This window comes from Rhipicephalus microplus, chromosome 2, assembly GCF_043290135.1.
Source record: "Rhipicephalus microplus isolate Deutch F79 chromosome 2, USDA_Rmic, whole genome shotgun sequence".
Taxonomy (NCBI): domain Eukaryota; kingdom Metazoa; phylum Arthropoda; class Arachnida; order Ixodida; family Ixodidae; genus Rhipicephalus; species Rhipicephalus microplus.
Genome location: NC_134701.1, coordinates 268,159,572 through 268,186,038, shown reverse-complemented (window position 1 = coordinate 268,186,038; position 26,467 = coordinate 268,159,572). Strand labels below are relative to the sequence as shown.

The 26,467-nt window shown below is 43.6% G+C and overlaps 1 protein-coding gene across 1 annotated transcript in view; it reads left to right on the top strand.

Annotated features, from left to right (window-relative positions):
- Positions 1–10,562: 10,562 nt before the first annotated feature.
- The window catches only part of LOC119169237 (uncharacterized), a 90,271-nt gene continuing 74,366 nt past the window's right edge, over positions 10,563–26,467 (top strand). Inside the window, exon 1 of the mRNA XM_075881300.1 lies at positions 10,563–10,715. The gene's annotated coding sequence lies outside the window, so the exon portion shown is untranslated. The remainder of the gene's footprint in view (positions 10,716–26,467) is intronic.

The following is a 26,467-nucleotide window of genomic DNA, read 5'->3' as shown; positions in this document are numbered from 1 at the left end:
TCGTCGTCTATTCAGGTCACGTAAAACCAAATTTGGTATATGTTGAGCTAGCGAAACTTCCGCAAGCCCGCCACAATCGTGGAATGTAGTCATGCTTTACATGACACGCATATCATGCATGGTTATCATATTTGCACGTGTCAATTACCTTCGTTGTCCGTTCATGTACTGTATCTACTGTATGTACCTTAAGGTTATTTCAAATAAATAAATGAATAAATAAATACTGGCGAGATTCCTTTCTCGACATCAAGTCTGCCTAACGCCAGTTTGCAACAGAATTTCAGGCAGTGGCGTGGCTCAGCGGTAATATGCTAAGCTGACACGCAGGGAACCCGGGCTCAAGAGCAGCTTCATTTGTTTTTATTTAGAGAGTTTTTTGTTATTTCGGGAGATAATGGTTATGGACACTGGTGGCGGCGGACAACTACAGCGCGCACGAGACTCTTGTCTGGATCTCATAACAGCTTTCATTGTAAAACAACCTGCGTCACCTAGCTAAGGCCTAGAGACAAACTATGAGCAACCGTTTTAGTCTTCAGAATAGGCCATTCTTGCTGTTTCATGCCTTGCGTGGCTCCGCCTTTGTTGTGTTCTGCTCTTACTGCGAAAACATTGCTTCATGTGCTATGTTGAAGACAGAGTAGTACCCAAGAGCTAAGGAAATTCTGCACCAATATTCCTTATGTGAGCACAAAAGACAAATATACAGTTGTGCAAAAACAAAAAAAAGCACCATGTTTTTCCTTATACATAGCATACACGGATTCTAGAAATTACTTTAACCTAGTTGGTTAGTTGCGTTACGTAACGCGTTTTCTTTATATTCTCCTTCAGTGCGTAAAAGCATGGAATCGAATGACTAACACGGCGTTTGGTACTCGGTGCTTCATACTGCCTCCCGTTATACTGTGCGTGGTGAAAGAAAATGCATTCATTCAAATGTAGTAAGAACATGGATTCGGGAACAATGGGATAATGGGGCAAAAAAAGTAAAGATGCAATGTGTAAGTCATGCCTCGGTGATGGATACACCTGTTTCTCTCTTCAGATTGCGTTAAACAAAGGAGTTTCTTAAGAAGCTTACTTGAGGAATTGCTTACTTGAAGCTTGCTGAGGCGTCTAAGTTAGTATCAGATAGGTTGCGCAAATCGCATGTGATGGAATTCGTTGCGCTAAGCTTCGGGGTACTCGCGCATGAAGAGCGAGTTGAAAGAAAGCAAGCAAGAAAGAAAGAAAGAAAAAAAAGAAAGGAAGAAGGAAATTTTCTTCCTTCCTTCCTTCCTTCCTTCCTTCCTTCCTTCCTTCCTTCCTTCCTTCCTTCCTTCCTTCCTTCCTTCCTTCCTTCCTTCCTTCCTTCCTTCCTTCCTTCCTTCCATGTATACACATAATTTCTGTTGTTCGTTTCACAAATGATGCTTGGCAGTAATGCAATCGTTCAAAATACAGATTTGACGAACTGCAATAACGCATTAGTAGCCGTTTTCTATGGTGGCACGTATAGTCGACATTTTAAAACACACTTTGATGACGGTGCCTCCCACCTAATTTCGGCGAAGAGGCCGCACATGAGAGTCACTACACAATCATCTTCGAAATCCAAAAACTAAAAGCAAAGCCTCATCCCGAACGACAAGAGAAACGAGGTCATCCCTTCGTATACAGGGTATACGCTACGGGGGTTTAGCGACGTGACGGAAACCTTCAGCGCAATCTCTCTCGAAAACGTCGTCTCTTCGTCGAGCGCAATCTCTCTCGGAAACGTCGTCTCTTCGTCGACTCGAAGTCCAAGCTCGCTCCTCGGGGAGCGTATTGGCCTTTCATCGGTCCACCTCGACACATTTATCTCGGCGCGGGCAGCCGTTGTGTCCGGTGTCGGTTGGCGGGCTTTCGCGGAAAAGCGAGCGGCGCGCCGTCCCGGAGTCATCCACCCAAACGCATGATGACACGACGACACGAGGCTTGGCAATACGTATATATATACTGGGTGAAGGCACATATAAAAGGTTGGTGCTTTTTGGCGACGGGGTGCCCTTCTTATACGGCGAGCGCCTCCAAAGTAGGCACTGTCCCATTCTTTCACTCCTCTCACTCGGAATCTTTTCTTCGACTGTCCTACTCAATGAACCACTTCTCTGTCTCTCTCCTGCCACGTTCCCTACCACGCTTCTACTTATGAGACACTTCCTGCTGCCGTCCTCTTTTGCACACCCCTTCCCACTCCCCATCTTCCTCTTGCCCGTGACCGTTCACGACAGAGTGGCACAGCGTGTAATGTACAGGTGTTTTGTCGCAGAACATGGAAGGGGAGCATTGTCTCCCGTTCGGTAATTGGGGCGCCACAGCCTGGCAACGTTGAGGAAATATGTGTCTTTCTGTGTCGATGCCACGTGGATGTCACTCGACGTCTCGATTTCTCAGCACTTATTCCATGAAGGTCAGATGGATACGTTCCACTTCAAGAATAAAACGACGTGATTGCACAGCGTTTAAATTCTTCACTGAAAAGCAACAGATGAATACCGAAATACGAAAGTATGAAAAAATCTGTGACTTGTATTACACACACAAAAAAAAATACTGCACAAAGTATACAGATAGCGCGAAAATCTAATATAATACCTGATCAACCAAAGCATCTTTCTCGAATTATATTTCAGGGGATGCCAAGTCGGTCCCTTACCTTTACTCACTTGAACCGGTCCCGTCACTGTTGGCTGCGCAGGCTTGTGGCCATGCAGGTTTTTGAAGATAACGAAGATTGTGGACAACTCATCTTGCATTCCAAAAACTGTTGACTTGCCACCATTTTGTCTTGGTTATGCTACGTAACAATTGTTCAATTTTTTATTTACTCCGCTGTGTAAATGTGTATCTGTAATTATTCAATTTGCTTTTTCAACTGTCGTGCTATGTCATGACTGCTATGCTATGTTTGATGTTGCATGTGATGCTGACTTGTTATGCTTAAAATTTCGGGATCTATATAATATATGCTTTATGTTCGACACCCCCAAAAAGTTATGGTGTAGCCGGCGCATCACTTGTGTGCCAACATCTCCTTATAACACGCCAAAAATAGAAATAAAGCTGCCGGAACGACACTCACGAAAGGCAGGTCGTTGTAAGCAGCATGCCATCGCTTAATTTTTGTTTTTGCATTCATTAATTGATGCAAAAATGACACTTGTCAGGAACCGTTTACGGGGTAAGTAAAATGCTTAGTGAGTAAAATTTGGATGGCGTGAAGCACGTAGGAAAGGGTGTTTGACCTGCATTAACGTAAAACCTGGGGTGATGCAAAGAACGCAGCGTTTTCAGAGATATAACTTTAGGCAACAGGGGGTCAAGGCCGAAACAAAGCAATAAAGAAAAAAATATTTCTACCCCGCTAACGTTGTCGGGAAACTTCATTGTAATGCAGCGTAGCCTAATCTTCTTCTTCTTCTTCTTCTTCTTCTTCTTCTTCTTCTTCTTCTTCTTCTTCTTCTTCTTCTTCTTCTTCTTCTTCTTCTTCTTCTTCTTCTTCTTCTTCTTCTTCTTCTTCTTCTTCTTCTTCTTCTTCTTCTTCTTCTTCTTCTTCTTCTTCTTCTTCTTCTTCTTCTTCTTCTTGACGTATTAACTGTGGCGCACACCCACAGTAGGGAATTGACCGAGAATTCAGCGGATTTTAAAATCATATGAAACTTTTCATTTTTTTCTTCTTCTCTTCTTCCCGGCATGCCCGGCTTCAGTTTCGTATGGCATGTTGGGGGGGGGGGGGGGTGCTTATGGTCCACGAACGTCGTCGGCTATTTATTGCGCCAACTGTTGCCTTCGCCATCTTTCGGGGCCCAGGAACAAATCGTGGGATTTACTTATTGGTGCACATATGCGTCTTCACGACAGACTGTGACGACTGGCGACGCCAACAAGCCCAGCCCTAAAGGGGTATTCACACAAGGGATAAATATTGGAAGGAAAAGTGAGTACTATGAATCACGTGACAAAGATGACGTCACGGATTAGTCAGTAGGTGCAACCTGACCTCCCGGCGCATCCTCGAGGGCAGCGCGCTCATGGTTTTGTCGTCAGCACCTAATGAAACGGTTGGTACAAGCCACCAGGGTAGTCTGGTAACACTGGTCTTCCCCTCCATTCACCTCGCCCGTGTGAGCAGGGGACATTTGTGGGGGATTCTATCCTCAAGCTCACGTCACTAGGGTACGCCTTTATCTCCCGAGGATTTGTCTCCCGTCTGAATTCCCCTTAAGGTACTTCGCACCTAAAACTACCGAAGCTTACGAGGAAGATATTATTATTATGAAGAAATGGAGGGCTGCTTCACTGTACGACAGTTTTGATGGAGTGGAGCTGGTTGGATTTTTTTCACGACGATAAGAATCGCATGACGTTTAAACGGAGAAGCCATAACCTCGTCATTTTAATTTAGAGGCCTCACTGCCCGAGAATATTGATGAACTCTAAGCACGCTAACTTACCGCGGTATTATTTACGCCGTGCACAGTGACGTCAATTATGTCCCTGGCTTTCCTTACATTAAGACCGAAACACGATAGGAACGATGGCTGACCTTTAGATTATCTCCCAAGAGTCTATTGCGTTTTTTTCTTTGCTTCTTGAATGTCAAATGCTAAGATATATAAAAGAGTTATTCAGATTTCACGTCCAAAAACCATGATATGATAATCGGATACCCCATAGAGACGGGCTCAGCAAATTTGGACCACCTGGGCTTTTTTCAACGTGCATCTGAATCTAAGTACACAGGCCTCAAGTACTTAAGCTTCCATTGAAAATGCTGCCGCCGCGGCCGGCATTCAAATGCAGAGATATCTCAATAGCTTAGTTTAGTTTTACCACCTCCTTTCTTTTTCTTTTTTGCTAGTTATAAGTGTGATGCCACCGTCTAGACGTATGCTTCGTTCTGCATTTACAGCCCCTTTACTGGAAGCCTGCTAAGCTCGGTTGGCCAACAATCTGGGCGCACGACTCTTATTTCTAGACTCGTCATTATTGCTTAAGAGGAGCTACAATGTATTCATTTACGCATGGGCGTCTTTTAGAAAGACATTCAACCCTTACAACGGGCTCTCGCCATCACGTCGTGAAGAAAAGCTACTCCCTGCCGTTTTTTTTTTTTTTTTTGAAGAGGGAATATAATGCTGAGCCTGTCCCAACTAAGCTTGCCCGGTTTACCCGCTTCGTCTCTTTGATGCCCCTAAGAAGACACAAAGTTTCATGAGTCGACCCTTAACGAGGCGCAGTCCCCGCAATGAACTAATTAACGCCTGCGCGCTTAAGTTTGAAAGCCGAAGCAAAACGGGAAGTTGAACTCGGTTACGTAAAGCTCAAGTTTGCTTTCCAGCCTAAGTTCATTGCGTAAACGCATGCTCAGATTTGCTGAACCTCGTCGTCTTTCCCCTAAACCATTTTCGGTGGAATCGGAGAAGATTGTGGCTGATAATTTTGTGCCACACAATACTCAGACACAGACAAGATTTGTTGCGTCTCCTTTGTACTCCTTATAGCTAGTGCTCATTTGTCTGAAACAGCAATGCAGCGCTTAAGTATACTTAAGCGCTGCATTGCCAGGAATTCCAAACGTATATTCACAGTTTTGTGATTACTTGAATCTCTGTTTCAAAATGACGAGGACGGCATACGCATATATAACAGGTTATGTCGAAACTGAGAATTGCGCATTCTAATCTCTTCTATAGAGGGAAAACTACAGTTTTGTCTAAAAACTTCTTGTGTTCACATTGTATTTGGTTGTTTTGGTTTCGGTCGTAAATGCAAATCTGAAAAGGCGCTGAAGAAATCCGTCCACCGTATGTGAGAAAGGGCGTCCATCGGGCAAAAGTCAGCCTTCATGTTGTTCATACTAAAAATCGCTGATCTCTTTAGGCACAAAAAAAAAATACCTGCTAACGCACAAGATCACTTATGATGCATGCACCACTTCGTTCGTAATTGTGCAATTTATGCGGGATAAGTGGCGTGGCTTCTAAAGAAAATCGGCAATCATATTTTCACGTACAAAAGGCCTGACGCATAAAGCAGTGAAAAAAATAGCGCAGCTTGCTGTAAGACGCGCAAGTGGTCACAGCGGAGCTGCGGGCCATACCTCGTCCTGACATGGCTAGGATTTCCCCCTCTTATCTCAGCTCTTTCCCGCCCTTTGCTATACTATACAGGCCTCATGCGAAATTGTTCGGCGAAGCTTTGATTGAATGTGGGGTTTAACGTCCGAAAACCACCATATGATTATGAGAGACGCCGTAGTGGAGGGCTCCGGAAACTTGTTCGGTGAAGCTGCCGATTAGGCGCCGTGTTGGAGGTTTGTGTTCGAATTGTACTGCTGACGCTGCTATAAACTCTTGATTGCATCCAATTTGATAGCGAACAATCAGACAATAAAAATGTCAGACAAGGGTGCAACGGCGTTTACACGTGTGCATTTACACGTGTATTTACACGTGTTTTCAAAGACAGAAGCCCATTATTTGAAAAAGACGGGGCTCCCGTCGAAACGTCCGCTGAATAAACAAGTTGTTATTTGAAAAAAGCGCATCTAATTTTATACTTATAACCTTGCGGCAACCGAAGTTATTCTTCTGCATATAAGCCGTATATATATATATATATATGTGTGTGTGTGTGTGTGTGTGTGTGTGTGTGTGTGTGTGTGTGTGTGTGTGTGTGTGTGTGTGTGTGTGTGTGTGTGTGTGTGTGTGTGTGTGTGTGTGTGTGTGTGTGTGTGTGTGTGTGTGTGTGTGTGTGTGTGTGCATATCAGCGCTTCATTCGTGACACTGAAAAAAGACAGGAGGAGGAGGAGGAGGAGGAGGAAGGGAAGAAATGAAAGGCAGGGAGGTCAACCAGACGCACGTCCGGTTTGCTACCCTGCACTGGGGAAGGGGTGAGGGGATTAAAGGAGAAGAGAGAGAGAGAGAAGTGAAGGGCAACGTGTGTGTAGATGTGACCTTGTCCATTGCACGCTTATAAGCGGTCGCGTAGTCCGGTCGTCTTTAGAAAACTTAGCAGTGCTCGCGTCGCTTTGCTGGCCAGCGACACGTAGAGCCATGAGCCAAGTATCTTCTCTTCGGAAAAAGGTCTACTGTCTAGTGTCTCTAACGTTTCGCGTAGCAAGTTGCGTTCGCTCGCAAAACGTTCACATGAACACAGTATATGTTCTATTGTCTCGTCAGTGTCGCACGATTCACATCGGGAGCTATCCGCCATTCATATGCGAAAGGAGTACGCCTTTGTAAAAGCTACTCCTAACCACAGGCGGCACAGTAAAGTTGCATCCTGGCGGGAGAGGTCCGATAGAACTTGAAGCTTTCTCGATGGGTCCAATTTGTGTAGGCAGCGGTTCCTGACACTGGGGTCACTCAGCCAAGACAGACAACGTTAATAACTTATGGAGCAAAACTTCATTCTCAACGATCGCAGGCCTATAGGGTAGGAGGATGGTTGGGAGGAGGCTTTAGAGCAGGCATCACACGGGTAGACCAAGCGAATACGGTAAGAAAGTGCTTCTCATCCACTCACCTCAAAACATGAAACATGAAAAGTAATAGTTTCTCTCAGTAAGAACTGTTGCTCCAAGTCGGAACTGTCCAAGTAGCCACCTGTGAAACCCTAGAGTCACTCTGTGTGGTGTGTGCAATGTGCATCACCTTCTATCTCTATCTCCTTTATTATTGCATTTTATCTCTAACTCTTTTATTCCCTTCTCCCCACGTGTAGCGTTGCTAAGTGGACGTAGTCTGGTTAACCTCCTTACCTTTCTTATGTTCTTTCTGTCTCTGATACCTGTCTGACAAAATTGCTATCACGCTGGGATAAACAACATCATGTCAACAGCAGCACATGTATGCGCCATAGCCAAGATGCAGCTTTGAAGCTCTTCCTCGAAGGCTGTTTGTTTGTGGCTGCAAGCACACGGCGCGATAACTACCTCGTTCCAGCATGACAGGAAAGAGTCACGCCGGACTTACGTGGTGCGTGGTTGCTTCACGCATGTACAAGGTGGCTGTCGGTGGGTATAAATTTCCTCCTCATTCATGATTTTGATCAATAGTAAGTGTCAGTCTGTCCCGTCGTTTTCTGTCTCCGTGCTTCGTGTTTCTCGCTTATTTTTATCCGATACGTCTGTGGAAACGTGCATCGACTGCGCCGCATGCCTCGCCGCAGTCGATGGGCAGAGCGCCACTCAAAACCGCGTAATTTTACTTTGGCAGAAACCACATACATATGTACGCTCAGTTCGTGCCTGTGCAACAGAACAGAACAGAACAGAAGGTTTATTGTGCTAAATGAAGAAGAATACATGTGCATGATATACAGAAAGAGGTCCCATAGTCAGAGACTGCAAGGGGACCTCTTGTACAATGTAGAATTGAGAATGATTATGATGTACATAGCAGGGAGACAGAGCTACAGTAAAATGCAATTGAAACAAATAAAGTGAGAATATACAGAAACAATTTAAAAGTAAGAATAACGTGCTAACTTCAATGACAAATGATTACAGAACACAACTCACAATGAATAGGAATCAATTAAGAAACAGCAAAACAGGCTAGTTAGTTGACATGATATGATTTTTTAACTTCGATTTAATTTCCTTCAGGGAACGGCATACTTTAATGTCGGAAGGCAAACTATTCCAAAAAGAAATTCCGGAAAAATGAATGGTTTGTTTGCCATAATTGGTGCGAACTTTTGGCAGTAGAAAGTTATTGTTAAGGGCAAACCTTGTGACATTGTTATTTGAGAGAATGGAAGTGAAATGTGGAAGTTGGTTATTTATAGTTCTATACATGTAAATACCAAGGTTATATTTAACTAGCTCAGATACAGTTAATATATTGTTTTCGTGAAGTAGTGACTTAGCGTTAGAGAGATATGGGCTTGATGTGAGAATTCTTATCGCTTGGTTTTGAATTGTCTGAACTGAAGTAAGATGAGTGGTGTATGTGTTGCCCCATGAAGTAATACAGTAAGAAATGTGCGAATGAACAAAAGAAAAATACAGTGACATAAGTATTGATGGATTGAAATAAAGACGAGATTTAATCAGTAGTCGAATGCCATACGTCATTTTTTTCCTAATATATGCAACATGTCGGTGATATTTCAATTTACTGTCGAGTTCAACGCCTAGGAATCTACAGCAGTCGCTCACAGGGATGTCATTGCGCGCAATTATAACAGGAGGGATAGAAGGCAAGGGTTTTTGTGGTGAAGAGAAGACAACAAATTTTGTCTTAGACGTGTTAATTTCTAACATGTTATTACTGCACCACCGAACGAGCTGTGCCAGATCAAAGTTTAGTTTTCCAGTTAAGGATGTAATACTGCTATCTGAGTTAAAAATTGTGGTATCGTCGGCGTATAATATACAACTGGATGAAGAAAGGCATTTCGGCAAATCGTTAATATAAAGTAAAAACAAAAGGGGCCCCAGAATGGACCCCTGGGGTACACCAATATTAGTTAATTTGGTTGAAGAATATGCATTAGAAATTACCACCTTCTGTGTCCTGTTGCAGAGATAACTACGCAATAATAGTAATGTTGGGCCAGTTATACCAAATGCTTCAAGTTTATTGAAAAGAATGTGATGATTGATTGAATCAAAAGCTTTAGATAGGTCGATGAAAACACCGCCCGCATAGTAACCGTTGTCAATAGCCTTTTTTAACAAACACACAAAGTGTGCATCTGTACAGTGTCTACCATGATATAAGAAAGAAATCGAAAGAATGATCTACTAACGTGGCCTAATCCGTATTGTGTCCGTACCTCGACACGGGATCTCTGACGTCACGTTTGAAGTCGCATTCGACTGTGTCCGCGTCCCTTTCCTCCGACTACCTTCCTTCCATTTCCGAGTGCATTCTTTCTTTCCCATCGGCCGCTACGTAGCAGCAGACAGTGCGCCGCGTGCAAACCCAAACCCCAGCGGCACCTTGGCCTGGTATCGATCCCGTGCGGCCGCGTTCCGGTGTTTCACGGCCCTGGCCACCGTACTACTTGTTGCCAGACTCTAGAGGGGGCGCTGCAAACCACTCTGACACCTTCTGCGCTGTCCCTTTTCCCCATTCCCCTCCCCTTTTTGTCTCTCCTAGGGAGAACCGAGCTGCCCAATCCCAGGCGACTCTCCCACGATCTTCCGCTTAGTCGGGAGCACGCTCTGCCGCGGCACACTCCTCTCCCTATGGCAAATATAGAGTACTAGATCTTGTGCGCTTGTTAAAGAGAGCGCCATCTATCGATAGATCTGTAGACATCACAGTGATTCTTGCTGCACTACCACTGCAAACATTTCAGTGCTCAACCTCGTATATAGATGTCGCGTCGGTGGCAGCAAGAGTGTTTCGCCTGAAGGAGCCGAGGCTGAGAATGTGGTTGTTGGCGGGTCTTCGCATCGGAGAAGGTGTCGCTGGTGGACTGGAGCTTCAACTCTTCCTCCCCCTTCGCGCCGCCGTTGGCTCCTCTGTCCTAGCCCCGGGTCGGCCCGGTAAGGAGAGATAGATTCGAACGGCCGCGCTCTCAGGTGTGTGCGCCGGAGAACGCGGGTCTGCGCCTCCGTGTATCGGCGCGGTGGACGACGACCACTCGGACCCCTCCGGAACCCGCTTCGGACCTCTTCGGCTTGAAGTCCGGATGTTCTCGTCGGTGCCGTGCTCTTGCAACAAAGGTGTGCTGCCTTTGATTTTCTTTCTCAATCTTACTACTCTGGAATTCGACATCTCCAGAAGCATTTGTCACCAACATGGTTCTTTTGAATCACAAAAAAATGAGTGCTGAAACTACGCCGGAACTTGTTATTTAGCACATTGTCGAATCGAGATACATATAATTTGAAGAGGATCGCAAGGAAACTATAAATATGGGTAATGTCACATACAAAAAGTGTCGTATGTAGAAAATATATTCAAGGAGATTTTACAACCCTTTAATTTGCACAAATCGTAATACTTGGGTTAGATATATGTAGATTCTTCTACACCTGATGTCCTTAAACTTCAGATAAGAACAAGAGTAAACAAACAATTTTTACGTGCTAGGTGGGAGACCCGTTTTTAGTGTCATTGCAAGAATATTCTCGACTAAGTTCACAGCCTCAGGTAAGGAAGTGCCTAGTCAAACTGTGTAAGAAAAACAGGCAGAAAAAAACGTTGCTTGTAGCTACACTGTAACAGCCTATAACTTGAGTGGTTGACACATGCATGGTGGGGAGCAAAATGACATAAATTCTAGGGTCTTCTCTAACGATTTATGTAAATGAAACTCGCATTATTTCAAATATGCCCGTTAAAAATAATGAATACATAACGTCACATGTGCGGAAGGCTATCTCTCGGCGCTGTACTCATTGGGATCTGCTTCATTTGGCACAGCAAAAAATATTTGACGCCCTCGGTGCAATGAAAAAGGTTGGACGTATTATTTAATTACTGTGCTGTATTCAGCGCAATGAGGTCTCAGAAGAGTGATTTTCGTCCGCTCATCTATGGTCTGTTCCTATGCCGATTGAGCGAACACCTGAGAAAAAATGCATGCTTTTTCGAACTAGGATATATCGATTTGAAGGCGCGTGTTGGTGAGAGCGCAGACTATCTATACCATTTTAGTGTCATATTTTATTGCATCTAGCCAACTTTACGTATGGTCACGCCGGTGCAGCTTTTAAAGTATCATTTTGTTCCTGATTGTTCATCTGCGGCGCTTGGATGTGGCGAACTTTTTTTGACAAGTGCGGACTGCTGGGCGGTTTGGTAATTCATGTTACACACCTTGGTTATGTTACTTCCCGCTGAGGTAGCATTTCTGGAAGCGCATTATTATTACAATCTGTCTGATCATCTAATCATTTTCTTTCACCACACTTGTTCTCGTAACCGCACACAGAAGTCTGTTTTCTGGAATAAAGTTCCAGCTGTTAGTGTGCGCTGTGTCCAGCTGTCTCTCTTCTGTACTTTCAATTTTTTTCGCGCACTCAGTTAAGAGAACTTGTTTTAGCGAAGCCGTTTCTACTGCTTTTTTATTAGCACCCCAATGCAAGCGTGAGAAAATAAAAATATCGCGCAGCTTTTTCGAAGTCGCGCTAGGTTGGGCCACCGTAGAGCTGGTAGGCACGTTTATTGTTCTCTCGTTAATCATGCGTACAGAATGCTTGCTTGAGGCGTGTGCCCATTCAAGACGATGATAATTTTCTACGGCACACAGCCAACTTCGTCCAAAACAACTCTGCTGTAAAAAATTGTAGTCCAAAGTAATAGGCATTTGTTTTGTATAAGGTTTAAGTAAATGCAGACTTTATTTCGGGCGACGTTGTTTCTGCAGTCAGAAACTTACGCAGTCAGAAATTCTACCACCACTTTTTCTTCTTTTCGCGCTTTCTTCGTTTCTTTCTTTTTCAAATCGCTTTTGATAATTAGCCACTGCGTTTCTTTTGGAACGAACAGAAAAGCTTACGTACGTGGACACAGTAAGAAAAAATGAAAATATTATCATGATTTCGCGAGAAATTTTCGACACTTGGAAATTTTAGTCGATGTTAGTAGGCACGCACTTACGCATTCGGATCATTCGATACTATGAACTTTCGTTATAATTGAAATTATGTTTTGCGGATATTAGTAAAACATTACGTATAAAGTTCTAAGATGCACTGACAATCTGTAGTTAAAGCATCGGATCCTGATAAATCCTTTAGATGAAATGACAAATTCACAAGCTTGTCAAGATCATTAGCGCCTAGAAATAGCCCCGACTGTACAAGCATAAAACTTCAAATAGGTCCGTATATAGCATAAGTTTACAAATTTATTTCGGTATTTTTTGATGTTGCCCAAGGTTCGCAAGTTCTGCACTTTTTTTCTTGCAAGGGTAGAATCTACCGAAGTTAAAAAAAAGACAACAAATGACAGTCAACTGGGGTACCACGTCGAGTAGTACCCCTAATGGAAGTCACTAGAACCTCCCGTAACACCGAAAAACACGGCGAAGCTGGAGTAAATATTCCACGCACGGTCGGGCTTATTGCTTTGTGATAGTAACTTCGTTGGCTTAATCGAGTTGCGGAAAGCATGCTGGCGCTGCGCCGCAAGGGGCATTCTATTCACGTACGGGCTTCCAGATGGGCGAGTGGACACTCGGCTTTCTTTTAGGCGACGCCTGATGCAAGGAGCATGCCGTCGCTGTTTGCCATCCTCGTCGCTGTAAGCTACACAACAAACAACCGAAGGCACGGACGTCGTATAGCTGCGTCGTAAGGGAACGAAATGGAAGTGAGACATTTAGGCTAGGAGATGGAAAAAGAAAAACGTCATATCCATGACGGAAATACGTCAATGATGTCGTAGTGAACCCCGGCATAAAGCACTTTGGTGTTAAATGTTGGTAGGGAGGTCAGTCGCGAAAGTAAGAGTGATATTGATCACCATTCCGAAGGCCGTCGATGGAATCCCTACTAGGAGGCAGGTTGTGCTTCCGTCCAATTATCTTTCTTTATATTTATATTTACTAGGCTACAGTTAAATGCTACAAATAATACCCCCTGTAGATTACTTGCATTCACTGTCTGTTGGTTTCAACAGGTTGTGTGTAACAAGAAAAACTAGCCCTCGGTAAGTTCCACCGCTTACATTCATTAGTGGCCCCAGTTGTGGCGGAGTGGTATACAGCGCCCTGCAGTAATGTCGGAGGTACTCTGTTCGATACCTGGTACCATCGTGCACCTACCGGTTTTTTTTTTCAGTTAAAAGCAGATACTTTGTTCTGGCACACCGTATTGATATTTAGAAGGTGACTTCTCCTTTCCGCCTTCTATATTTCTCCGCGTGCCACTGCGCTCTTCCTATGTATGGGTCGACGAAATAACCATCTTTCCTTACCTCAAACCACCAGCATTACTATTCACGTAGTTGTATGAAGAACTATTGTGACAGTGTGTCAACAGGAGCGAGCTGGATACAGATCAGAAATGACAAACGAATGGAGGGAGAGATAACAAAAAGGGGAAATAAACATTGCTTCATGACTCTCCGATCGGCTTTTTAAAGATAATGGAAGCACTGTACGTGGGAGTTTAAAGACGATCGTTGAAGAGTCCTGTTCGTTGGCACAGTGTTTATGGTCGTGGGATAAGGACGAGAAGGCCGCAGGTTTGATCTCGGTCGCGGCGGTCCCATATCGATGGAACGCTAGAGGCACGTATCCAGTGTTATAACAGCGCCACGTTAAAAGAAAACCGGTCGTTCGAAGCTTCCAGGAGCCCTCCATCACGGCTTGCCTCACAATCACATATCGTCGTTTTGGCACATAAAACACCGGATGTTATTATTACTGCTAGACCGAGGATGATCATTATATAGATGAGGAGGAACTTTGTAGAACGTTAATCTCTACTGCAGAGAGCCTGACAAGACTGATGACTATGACGACGATGATCGAAGTAGCTTCCATCGCGACTGCTATCTAGTACGCCGAGAAAAGATGAAACGCGACAGACTCTTAGAACTGGTAAAATGGGAAAAGTCGGCGCAGTGCAGTCGTACCGCGTCCCCGGAATGAATCGCAGAGCTGGCATAAATAATAGAGCATAAAGGGGTGGACACCATCGGTGCCGATGCAGTATACCTTTTTATTCGTCTGTAGAGCAGAAAAACGTCAAGATTTAGCACACGGCACTGGGCGCTTGCGATTGAAAACGGTATTTCTGTCTCTATGCAAGAAGCACACGTCAGTCCAGTATTCAAAAATACCCTGCAATCGTGCCACGTTCGCTCTACCTGATTTTTAAAATTAAAGTTATTGAAATAATAGGCTTGTTCATTTACAACTCTGTGGTGTATTTTAGCTTGGCAGGGCGAAAATTAAAATACACACGCACAAACACACGCAAACACACACACACACACAAACTTACTATTTGTTTTATTTATCTTGCTGCCAAGCCAAGCATAGGCTAGCGAAATGGATATTACAATTTGGTTAGCCTGCTTTCTTTCAATCCTACCATCTCTCTTGCGCGCACATATTGACTCATAAGCAAGAAAAAAAAAGAAAAGACAACGTGGGCAGTTGACGTTTTAGTCCTTTAGTTTTCCTCTTAACCACACCAAGTAGTTGATACCGACTCGCAATGACCACCCGCCCTGTTCCCTATTTTACTTCATTAATTTTCTCGTGTTTCTTTACGCGCCTGCTAGAGCCACCAACTGTGCATGCGGGAGCTGATGGTACCGGGTTTTATTGGCCGCGTGTTTGCCAGCAATAAAACACACGCTCAAACGAGATGACCCGCACCCTACGGTAGTAAATTACGACTACGTGTGCCGCTACTTTCGCTTCATGCTTTTATTTTATTTTTGTTCAGCTTATATCGGTTATTTTTTAAGCGTTTCCCTTCCTGTCTCCTTTGCAAGGTACTCCTTTCATGTTTTATTCCTTATCTTTGTTTTCAGTTATTCTGCATTCAGTTCTCACTTTATTGGCGAGATTGGCCGCGATTCACTACGGTGCACGAATTGGCAGTGCCAGTTCTATTTTTTCTTTTTTTACTATTTGATCGAGCATTTATTGGCTGTGCGTGTTAATTCTCAATTGAAGTCTTTCATTGCTGTCCGTCATCTGGCTTTATTGAGAGAAAAAACAACTTCATTGAAATGAACAATCCTGACAAAATGAGTTAGGAATGTCACCTTCTCTAACATTAAGGCACTTTGCTAAATATTGAATATATATTTACTGCTGTGGTATAGAGAGTGCTCCTATATGCAACAGTGCAAAGTCCTATTATAAACTGCGACTGGTCATCAAAAAGAAAAAAAAGGACTTTATGTGACCGATGTTCACACCTGCGTACGACGTATGCCCATCACCACATATCTTTCACGTCTCCTCACGTTTTCATTGCAACGTAAAATAAGCTGACGTCTTGTTCCTCGGCATTTTATTCGTTCAGAAGTTTGCAACTGCGGTCGCGTGACTGAAAAAAATCACAGCATATCCACGGAGTGAATGATGATTGGTGGGGCGCAGCGTTCGTCAGTCTGTCTGTCCATTTGTTCTTGCGTCTGCCTATCTGTGTGATCCTTGACGCATCCGTCCGTTTGTTCATTCGTCTGTCTGTCCGTCCATCTCTTTTTGCGGCCATCCCTCTGTCTGTCCGTCCGTGCGTGTGTCAGTCTGTTCGTCCGTCCATATGTCTAGTGAAAACTCCAAGCACAGCCATCTCACATCTTTTCATCATGTATTCATCATATACAAGTGCCCCCATCCAGCAGACATTGTAAGGACCGCTATTTCGGGTATGTGCCACTGGTGCTTACGTACTACGAGAGACGCACAAGCCACGCCATAAGGAGCTTCGCCCCTAAAATTGAGCAGCGAGCTACTGAGCCAAAGGAGTCACTTTGCGACCCTTTACTTTGCGAAAAACTTGTTCGCGCGACCGGAACTAGTAAGAGGTGTAAGGCAGCCTTACGACGCACCTTTACAAGCAAGACTGCAAGACTGTTTCAGCTAAACGGAGTGACAATGCAGCAAACTTAGGCTACAGTTGAACTAATGCTGAAGAGTGAGTGAGTGAGTGTGTGAGTGAGACAACTTTCTACAAGTGACGCAAACTCAACGTTACCTAGTTCGGAGAAATATCATTTAATGGTGCGTAGGACACTCGGAGAGTCTGCGGCAATTTACCACCGTGTGAGCACGGCAGAGCTGCTCCGCATGCCCGATGGCGAAACAGCCGGCGATACATATCGCACTGAGCGTGAGAACCAACCGGTCGCAGTGGCGGTAACAGCTGCTATTTGACGCCGTACTAATTTCCAGCCCTGCACCGCGCTACGATGAAGCCATCGCATATAACGAAAGAAACGCTTAACGTTCCTTCTATCGAACCACAAAAAAAAAAAACAGCGCCTTTTAAGTACTTTCTGTCTATACAACTGACACCTCTTCACTGTAGCTAACAATAAGCTTGAAAAGCGCCGGTACGAATGAAATGATTCATTGTGTAGGAGAGCTATACGTGTGAAGGTTTTGGCGGTGGACTATAAGTATCGAGGAAAAGTTTAGGACAAAAAAAACATGAAGCGCTGGCTTGGCGTGCGCAATGTTCGTGTTAGATGGCTTCGCTAATCGGCACATACCTCCCCCATTCTTTCGTCGTCGTCATGTTACAACGGCTCCTGGTGTTTTCCGTCAGCAAAGGAGACGACCATCGCTCCAAACTACCATGCCACTGCTTCGTACACGCGCAAGTATATACCACCGTTTTCCTGCGGTGGCTTTTGTCTTGAATGGATCGTTCACGTCGTTATCGCCAGTGTGGTGGGGTGCTAAGAACAACACCGGTCCAAAAAAACAAGAGCCATTGGTCTCGCGCGGTAATAGAAAAAAACAAACTGCCATTGCCCAAATTTACGACTCCCAATCGAGAAAGCGTGGAAGGTCGTTCGTTACGTACCGGGAAGAAGACTACAATTCACTTCTTTCGAGTCTTCCAGTGTGTGTAAGAGACGTTAAAAGAACGCAGCTTACTGGAAGCTTCTTGAGCCAGTTCCCGAAGCTGACAGTGATTTCAATGCGGCAACTGATCATAAAACCAGGGCACAGGATTCTGTAAGGGTGTCTTGTAAAGCAAAATAGTAATAATAAAGGGGGTTTCGTATTCTGAAATTACGCGTGAGGGATTGCCATTTTATTACTGAAAGTAATCAAATACTTTACTAATTACGTTTTTGAAAAGTCTGAAATGCAAAAATTTAGATTACAAGTTATTGATTGATTTGATTTATTTGTGGGGTTTAACGTCCCAAAACCACCATATGATTATGAGAGACGCCGTAGTGGAGGGCTCCGGAAATTTTGACCACCTGGGGTTCTTTAACGTGCACCCAAATCTGAGCACACGGGCCTACGACATTTCCGCCTCCATCGCAAATGCAGCCGCCGCAGCCGGGATTTCAACCCGCGACATGCGGGTCAGCAGCCGAGTACCTTCGCCACTAGACCACCGCGGCGGGGCTAGATTAGAAGTTATAGCTGGGCTAAAGTAATTACGTCACATAATATTACTCTTATTTTCGAAAAGTTGTGAAATTAGTTTATTAAGAATTTAACAATTGTTCAAGCAACGTTATTCAAAGCTTCGAGTTCGAATTCCACACGGCCTTTTTGTGATGACTTCCGGCTTCATTAGTTGGCTTGAGGATTGGCCCCCACATTATGACTTGCAATCGCTATATTGATTTATTATAGGTGAAATTTTTATGCCGTAGGGCTACGGACGTGCTAAATTTTAGATGCAATTGCGAAAGTAATAGGTAATTTTTTTTACTCGTCTAAAGTAATGCATTGCATTTATAGACTACCAGTCCTCGAAAATAAATAGTTACATTACTCATTACAGCCAAAGGTAATTCAATTAATTTGCTCTCATTACCATATTTTCATAACTGCCAAATCTATTCCAGAGCTCTCGTCCACCTCTTGCAAAAACATGCATGCCAAAGAGTCTTGCTTTCTTAATCATTTCTTTATTAAGCATTTTTGACCGTTTTTTCTATCACTATTTTTCTTCTTTCTCTCTATTATTCAATAAAAACCGTGATACATTCACATAACACCAACAAATGCCAGGAATTTCAAGCTGCACCACGACGTCTGCTCACATCAAGAAAACAAAACATGCTCTATTGGTCCCCTTAGAACCCACGATCCAATTGACCCGGATAAACGGCCGTTTACTTCGTACGCAGAACAACAAACGAAGTTCGCCTGAATCATCCGAAATGCTCCGAGAAAAGCTTAAAGATTGCACAGCAAACTGTCTTTGTGCATTAGCCTTTCGGCGAATGCCGAGTCCAAGCTTTCTACAAGCAGTGAGGCACAGTTATTTGCAAACTGCGGGGGAATTTTCGTCGATTGCGCGGACACGCTAAAAGGTCATCGCGTTGCACTACTCTACAAAGGCGAAAGTTCTGGCCTCCGCCTATTCGGGCTAATGCGACCGAAATGTAAACCTCGCAAAATGAGACGCTCAGCTTTTTTTTTTTTTTGTAATTCTCAAACGTTCTGCAAGATCGACATGTGTCTTTTCAAATGACCTGGATTATGATAGGAAGTGATCGGTGAAGCGTATCTTCAACTGATGCTCGAAGCTAAGCTCCGTTGATGAGGGATTTGTTTCATAGAGTTTCCCAAAACTAACTAGAGGGCACTCTGGCGCTGCGATCGTTAAGCGACCATGGGAATGATGGGTACTACACACATTTGCCTAGTCTTCGTACTTGCAGGTTGGAAATCGTATTTATTGCTTCGTTTATTGCTGTTTTGGTTTTGTTTTGAAAGAAAGACTCAACCCTTTTGAACTTTGGGACCTGATTTGGAAAGGTAAGTCTAAAAGAATAAGGTGGTGAAGCGCAACCGCTGAACATTTGCTAATATTTGTTTCGTAAGAAAGCAGCTCCAAGCCACACAAACACACACGAAGCCAAAAGCAGGCCAGAAGTATGAAGTTTAGATAAGTGTGTGTACTACCCATCATTCCCATGCTCGCTGAAGCGCCGTGCGTTGCAGCTCCCATAGACACTAGCGCCATATTTCCCTCTAGTGTATATTAAGAAACTCTATGATTTGTTTGCCTCATATATGGCTCGTGTAACGAGTTCGACATCTTCGCACTGTTCTCCATCTATTGCTGCAGTACGTCATCACAACTATGCATAGGCTAGAGTCTAACTCAGCCTTTTTAAGTGCTCACAACACTCGTAGCTTCTTGCCAATCGGTCACACGGCTTTGATAACGACCTGTACCGCATGAGGCTTTCGGTATAACTTGGACGCACAAAAGTCTGGATGTGAACTTTCTATCGCACAGTGAACGCCTGCAGGCAAACTGTCCTTTGACATGACTTTTTCTTTCTTTTATTTATATTCGTTTTAATTTGTTTGTTGTGAACTTTTCATTTTAGGCAATTACTTTTTTTTCTCTCTTCAAAACTTGCGGAAAAAGAGCAGCCCAGGTGACAATAGCCTTAACCTATCCACACGGCGTGCAAGCCAGCAAGCAAAGCAAAAGCAGAATAGGACTGCTGGTACATTTTTGCGAATAATTGTTGATTTAAATTACCTTTTTCCGCGTCGATTCGAGTACTGGTTATGAAGGCGTTTCTCGGCAGATACGACCATATTGCTTGGTTGTGGTGGACATTATTGCCGCTCAATTAGCTTGGAAGCGTATACTTGGGGTCTTTCGTTGCATTTGGTGGTCCGTTTAATTCGGGGGTCCCGTTTCTAGGCCACCTCTTCGGCATCGGCTTCAACTGATTTATACAACAAGTAAAGTGCGTACGTGCGTGCGCATGTGTGTCTGCACGTGCGTGCTCTTCATAGATAATGGTGTGTGTACCAATGCAGACGTCAAACCAGTGGTGCATAAAATTGACGTCCTAAAGGCATATTAAAAAATAAACCATTAAAATAGCAACGTGTAAGATTTCTCTGGTTCCTCGTCTAGTTATGACAGGATAAAAAGAGTAGAATAACGTGAACACCGTCGTGATAATGCGAAAACATCGTCGCGTCCCTACGAAGAGCGACGGCAGCATCAGTGAGACTTACAAGTAGATTACAAGGACATTTTTTTTTTCTTTTCCTTCGCATGATATTAGAAGATCACGCACAAATATGGCACCGGTATTCCGCTGACTATTTCAAAAGTAGGAGCAGGAGGTAAAGCCAGTCAAGGCATGGAGGTCGGCCACACAGGGGTTTGGTTTGCTACCCTACACTGGTGGGAGGCGTAAAGAAAAGAAAGAAAGAAAGCAAGAAAGAAAGAAGGAAAGAAAGAAAGAAAGAAAGAAAGAAAGGAAGAAAGAAAGAAAGAAAGAAAGAAAGAAAGAAAGAAAGAAAGAAAGAAAGAAAGAAAGAAAGAAAGAAAGAAAGAAAGAAAGAAAGAATGAATGAATGAATGAATGAATTCACTGACAAGGTAGGCCGCATATAGAACACGCGGGGTGTATAACGTAGATGTGTTGGCGTTTCCACATACATGAACAACTGCACCACAAACGCCGAGGCCAATCTTGCACACTTGTTACCCTATTCCATTTCTGAAGAGCACTGCTGCGTAGAGAATCGGCGACGTACTTTGGCTAAAGTTACGTGCAACGAAGTACGTATTTTGCTTGGCTCTTTTTTTTTATTGATATGATATATAAGGAGATGTTGGCGCACCATTATGGCGCCGGCTACTCCTTTTGCTTGGCTCAATTAGCATCAACCGCGGAAAGAGATAAAGAAAACTTGAATCAACCAAATTCATCTATTGCACATTCAATGCAGTGCTATTCCAATGTTATTTACAAAAAACTTTCCTGCTACCCTTATTAAACGAGGAATAATGAAAGCGTCATGAAACACTTGCAAAACAAGGTTTTTCTACTTCAATCTGAAAACTGGATTTTATACTTCCGCTGAGTTCATTGGTTATTAAATGACAACCCGTGGACTCGTTGCCTGGCGTCACTTCTCATAGAACATCTGCTTACTTCTTCCAACAAAGCGATTGAAAGTGTATCGACCACAAGGCTTTTCAAGTAGACGAAATATAAATAGCCTTCACATTGACAAAAAATAAAAGTCTACAATGTAACTACGGTCTGTTTAGCTACACTTCCACAGGCCTTCCACAGACTGCCTAAATTGTCTAATGATAGCGGCCATTTTGCTTTCCAGAACCACGCTATGATTATGACGGACGCCGTAGTGCAGGGCGTACGATATTGCGACCATCTGGTGTTCTTCAACGCAATCTGACATGGCACAATGTGCGGGCCTTTATCATTTCTCGTCCACGTAAACGTGACCGCCGCGGACGGGATGCAACCGGCGACTTTCTGGTCGGCACCATAACCGCCAAGGCAGACGTCTGACCTTGTGGTCTACGGACCATTTTTATACTTACGCTTGCATGGAAGAGACAACCAGACTAAAAAAACACACAATGCAGTGATTCGTTTCACGTATAGGGACAGCAGATAAACTACGCTAGCTAGAAACTTGCATCGCTAATATTAATGGTCCCCGATGCTAATGCGATCCGATGGCGAGTTTATGGGGGCAGTGCTTCAAGCAAAATCTGCGTACGATTTGCAAAAATATACGGCGTGCGTTGGTCTCTGCACGAACACGCGACGACAATGTGGCTACACTGAGTATGTTTACGAATTACGTGAGGCAAGGTCACAACGTCTGCATGCGGTGCCTGATAGTCGCCGATTGCGTTTGCGAAAGTTATGCTGATGCTGATGCTGATGACCTCTGATGGATGGCGCTTACCCACAAAGGGGGATGGGCCAAGAACCGGGCGGCAGGATACTTAAATGAAACTAAACTGTAAATGAAGCCAATCTGAAAAAGTAGCTTAAAATAATACTACCGAAAAACAAAAATGTGTGCTGAGCAAGCGGTCAAACCATCTTTTGTTTTTGAAAGACATAGCTACGAATTATAAACTAAAGATCGAAAAGGTAGTGGTTCACTAGCATGGTAATCTTTTAGTTAATCTTTTAGTTTTTGCGGAAGTGTTCACGCTCGAGCCACGAACCGCGATCACTTCATCTCTTTTAGCTTTCGAGTTCCGTGCAGAAAATGTGGTGCGTGCGCTGAGAACGCCAGCCTTTGTATCGTCTATTCGGATACAACCATAAACCATTTCGTATACAGTCAATGCGAACAGTTCCGTGAACAGCTGTCTTCTGCAGTGGTGTAGTAGTATCTAACTGGTATGCAAGTGGTATCGACTGGTATCCAACTCGTGACCCGAAGGTTGAGGGTTGGATACCAGTCACGGGGATCGCATTTGAAGGGAGGATGAATGCTAGAGATCCGTGTACTATGCGATGCCACTGCACGATGAGGATCCCCAGATGGTGCGAATTTCCGGAGTCCTCCCCTACGGCATCTGTCTTAAAATCGTATCGTAGTTATGGGAAGTGAAACCACCGATATTGTTAGTTCGGTAAAGAACGCATAACATGCGAAACCCTATTTCATAAGCTAACTTGTCTACATTCTCTGTCCCCCAATTATTCGTCGTTGTTTTCTTTTGTTAATGCCGGCCTTGTTCAAAGACAACCTTGAGACTCATGATGGTCCTTATAAATGGTCTTAATTAAGTATGCCCAGATATGACCCAAATAAGTACGTCGAGTGGATCCTATTTTTTTTTCTTATTCGTTGCTTGATACTTCACGTCTTATAGGCGCAGCATAAACCAATGTCCAGTAATTGCAAATGGAATGCGTATATAGTGTAGAGTCACGACATCTAACATGCGATGGTTGACTTTCACAGTTGCTGATTTCATTTTTCCCCCTCTCTCAGTTATATTTATTGTTTTGTGAACAATTATTATTATTATGACTGCCGCGCAATGAATGGGTGGGTATTACGAGTCAAAACAGTTGTGCAAAAAGATGGAACACACGTGAATAAGAGCTGCAAATACAAACTCCATTAAATATTTTTTTTAAAAGGTTTAGTCGCCACCATATTTTACTAGTAGCCACAGTAATAGTAGTAGTAGTAGTAGTAGTAGTAGTAGTAGTAGTAGTAGTAGTAGCAGTAGTAGTAGTAGTAGTAGTAGTAGTAGTAGTAGTAGTAGTAGTAGTAGTAGTAGTAGTAGTTTCACAAGGAGAAGGAAATGATTTTGTACGACTAATGCGAACAAGACATTTGGCACGTAAACTATTTATGTCGTGAAGTAGTGATATATATTATACTCCTTTTCGTATATTCAGCCCAACAGAGGCTTTTGGTATTGATCAGGCAGCATTCTTTTAATTCCTCGGCCCTTCTATCAAAAGGTAATGATAGAAAAATGCGTGAAGGCAAAAGATGAGAACGAAGAGAGAAAACCGAAAGAAATAATCTCTCACGATTTTTATTTCTCTGCGGTTATTTGCGCAGATTATTGTGATTCGTCTCATCCAGTTGTCCCAAGGGGCCACATTCTTTCATTATTTTCAAGTCTTGCTACTCAGCTTTTCAGCAACGAGAGAGTCGTTGAATACGAATACGGAAAAAAAGGGTTTTATTTTACCGGTACAGTAATTAAGGAAAACAATCGTGCAGTCTCCTCATCGTGGGTGATCGCATATCGCAAAAAAGATACAACACATATCGCAAAACACAGATGAACGAATAAAATTACCTCGGCGCGTAAGAATACAGTTAACGAATTCATCACGAATGCGTTTCGATCAAACCGTTTAGCGAAATGGAAGTTCTGTATTCAGAGAGAGTATCCAATATATCCACCACGTTTGCACGAAGTCAGCACAAAAAGCCAGCACAAAAAATAAATTAGAAGCGACTAGAAAAAGTTATGAATTTTAAGCAAACGATAAAGAAAAAGAATTTGTCGGAAGTTATTTTCCACTGGAAGTAAAAGCAGCACGCTTCGTCTGGAAAGCTCAACTTCATTACAAACTTGCGGAATTTTTTAAGCGAATCGGTTTGTTTTCAATTCGGCAACGTCGTGACATATTTGGTGTGTGTTTTTTTTTTATTCTTCAAGTAGTGCGAGCTTTCATGTGTTCTACAATTATTTTTATTCTATATTACCAAGTGAAATGAGGTCACTTGCATATAGCAATCAATATTTTAGTTATTTTTCCTTGCACGAAAAAATTGATTTGAAATCTGCTGTAAAGTTGTATTGCTACTCTCATTGTATGCGAAATTTATATTTTGAATTAACCTTTTCTTTTCCTTTAACGCCCCGCCGTGGTGGTCCAGTGGCAAGGGTACTCGGCTAATGATCCGTAGGTCGCGTGATTGAATCCCGGCTGCGGCGGCTGCATTTTCGATGGAAGCGAAAATGCTGTAGGCCCATGTGCTCAGATTGGGGGGGGGGGGGGGGCACGTTAAAGAATCCCAGGTGATCGAAATTTCTGCAGCCTTCCCCTACCACGTATCTCATAATTATATGATAATTTGGGGGCGTTAAACTCCACATATCAATCACTCAATCAATCAATATTTTCTTATAATGTCTTTATTTAAATACACAGGCGAGAAAATACCATGTTTTTCACGTTCTATGTTTCGACAGAAAGCAACTGCAAGCCCTTTGCAGCTAAAGAATTGCTCATTTACAAAACGTTCGTTTCGATGCTGTTGAGTTAAGGTGGGCAGCTTCGCTTTTTAAAGGGTCGTTGAGCAATCACAGCGTAATAACTCTATAGCTTAATTCCACTAAATGCCACTGATTTGATTTACTCTTTTAAATAAAATTGTGGCGACACACTCTGTGCATAAGTCGGCGCAGCCTCCACCTGGTCATCATCTAGCCCAGCGTGGCACTACTGCACGCTTCACAACGCCCCTGGTAAGCGACAGCGCCACCGCAGCTTCACTGGAGGAGGATTACGACCCCGGTAGGGGCTACAAAATCCAGCTGGCAAGCTTGGCAGAGTGTCATTGCTTCACTACCCAAACGAGTGTAGCACTGGCGTGTTTGCCTGCTGCTGCTTTTAATCGAATAAACGAGTGAGACCTTTTTATGTTGGGATCCATACTTGGTTAACTACGACGTCCCACAAAATTCTACATGGGAAACTTTTCGGAACATGTTCCAACAGATAGCGGAACCATAGAGCTTCCTAATTATACACTAGAGGGAACTTAGCGCTAGTGTCTGTGGGAGCTGCAACGCACGGTGCTTCAGCGAGCATGTGAATGATGTGTAGTACACGGATTTGCCTAATCTTCGTACTTATGGCTCTGTGTGTGTTCGTGTGGCTTGTAGCTGTTTTCTCACACAAAAAAAATCAGCAACTGTTCAGTGGTTGCACTTCCACACCTTATTTTTCAAGGCTTACTTCTTCAATTGGGTCACGTAGCTCAAAAGTGTTCTTTTTTTTTTCTTCCGGAACAAAACGGAAACACAGCACTCAATGAAGCCACAAGTGCGATTCGCCGTTCACAAGTACAAAGACTATGCAAATCAGTGTACTACCTATGATTCCCATGGTCGCTGAACGATCGCAGTGGCATAGTCCTCTCTAGTTAATTTTAGGAAGCTCTATGAGTAGAACTACGCGGCAAATTTCACAGTTCTCGCTGCTGACTCCGTGCTATCAGCAGCATGCTATTACAACCACCATAATTTCAGTTTAGTACCTTTGTTCTGTAGACTAATCACTGGTATAGTGGTTGCGGTGCTCTGCTGCTGACCTGAAGGTCACGGGTTCGATCCCGGCGGCAGCAGTCGTATCTCTCTGCAAGGGAAATGCTAGAGGCCCCAGGTGCCACGTGAAGTCAGCGCACGTTAAAGTGCACAGAGTAGTTGATATTTCTAGAGCGCTCTAACTACGACGTCCCTCATAATTATATTGAGATTTTGGGACGTTAAACCCCAGATAT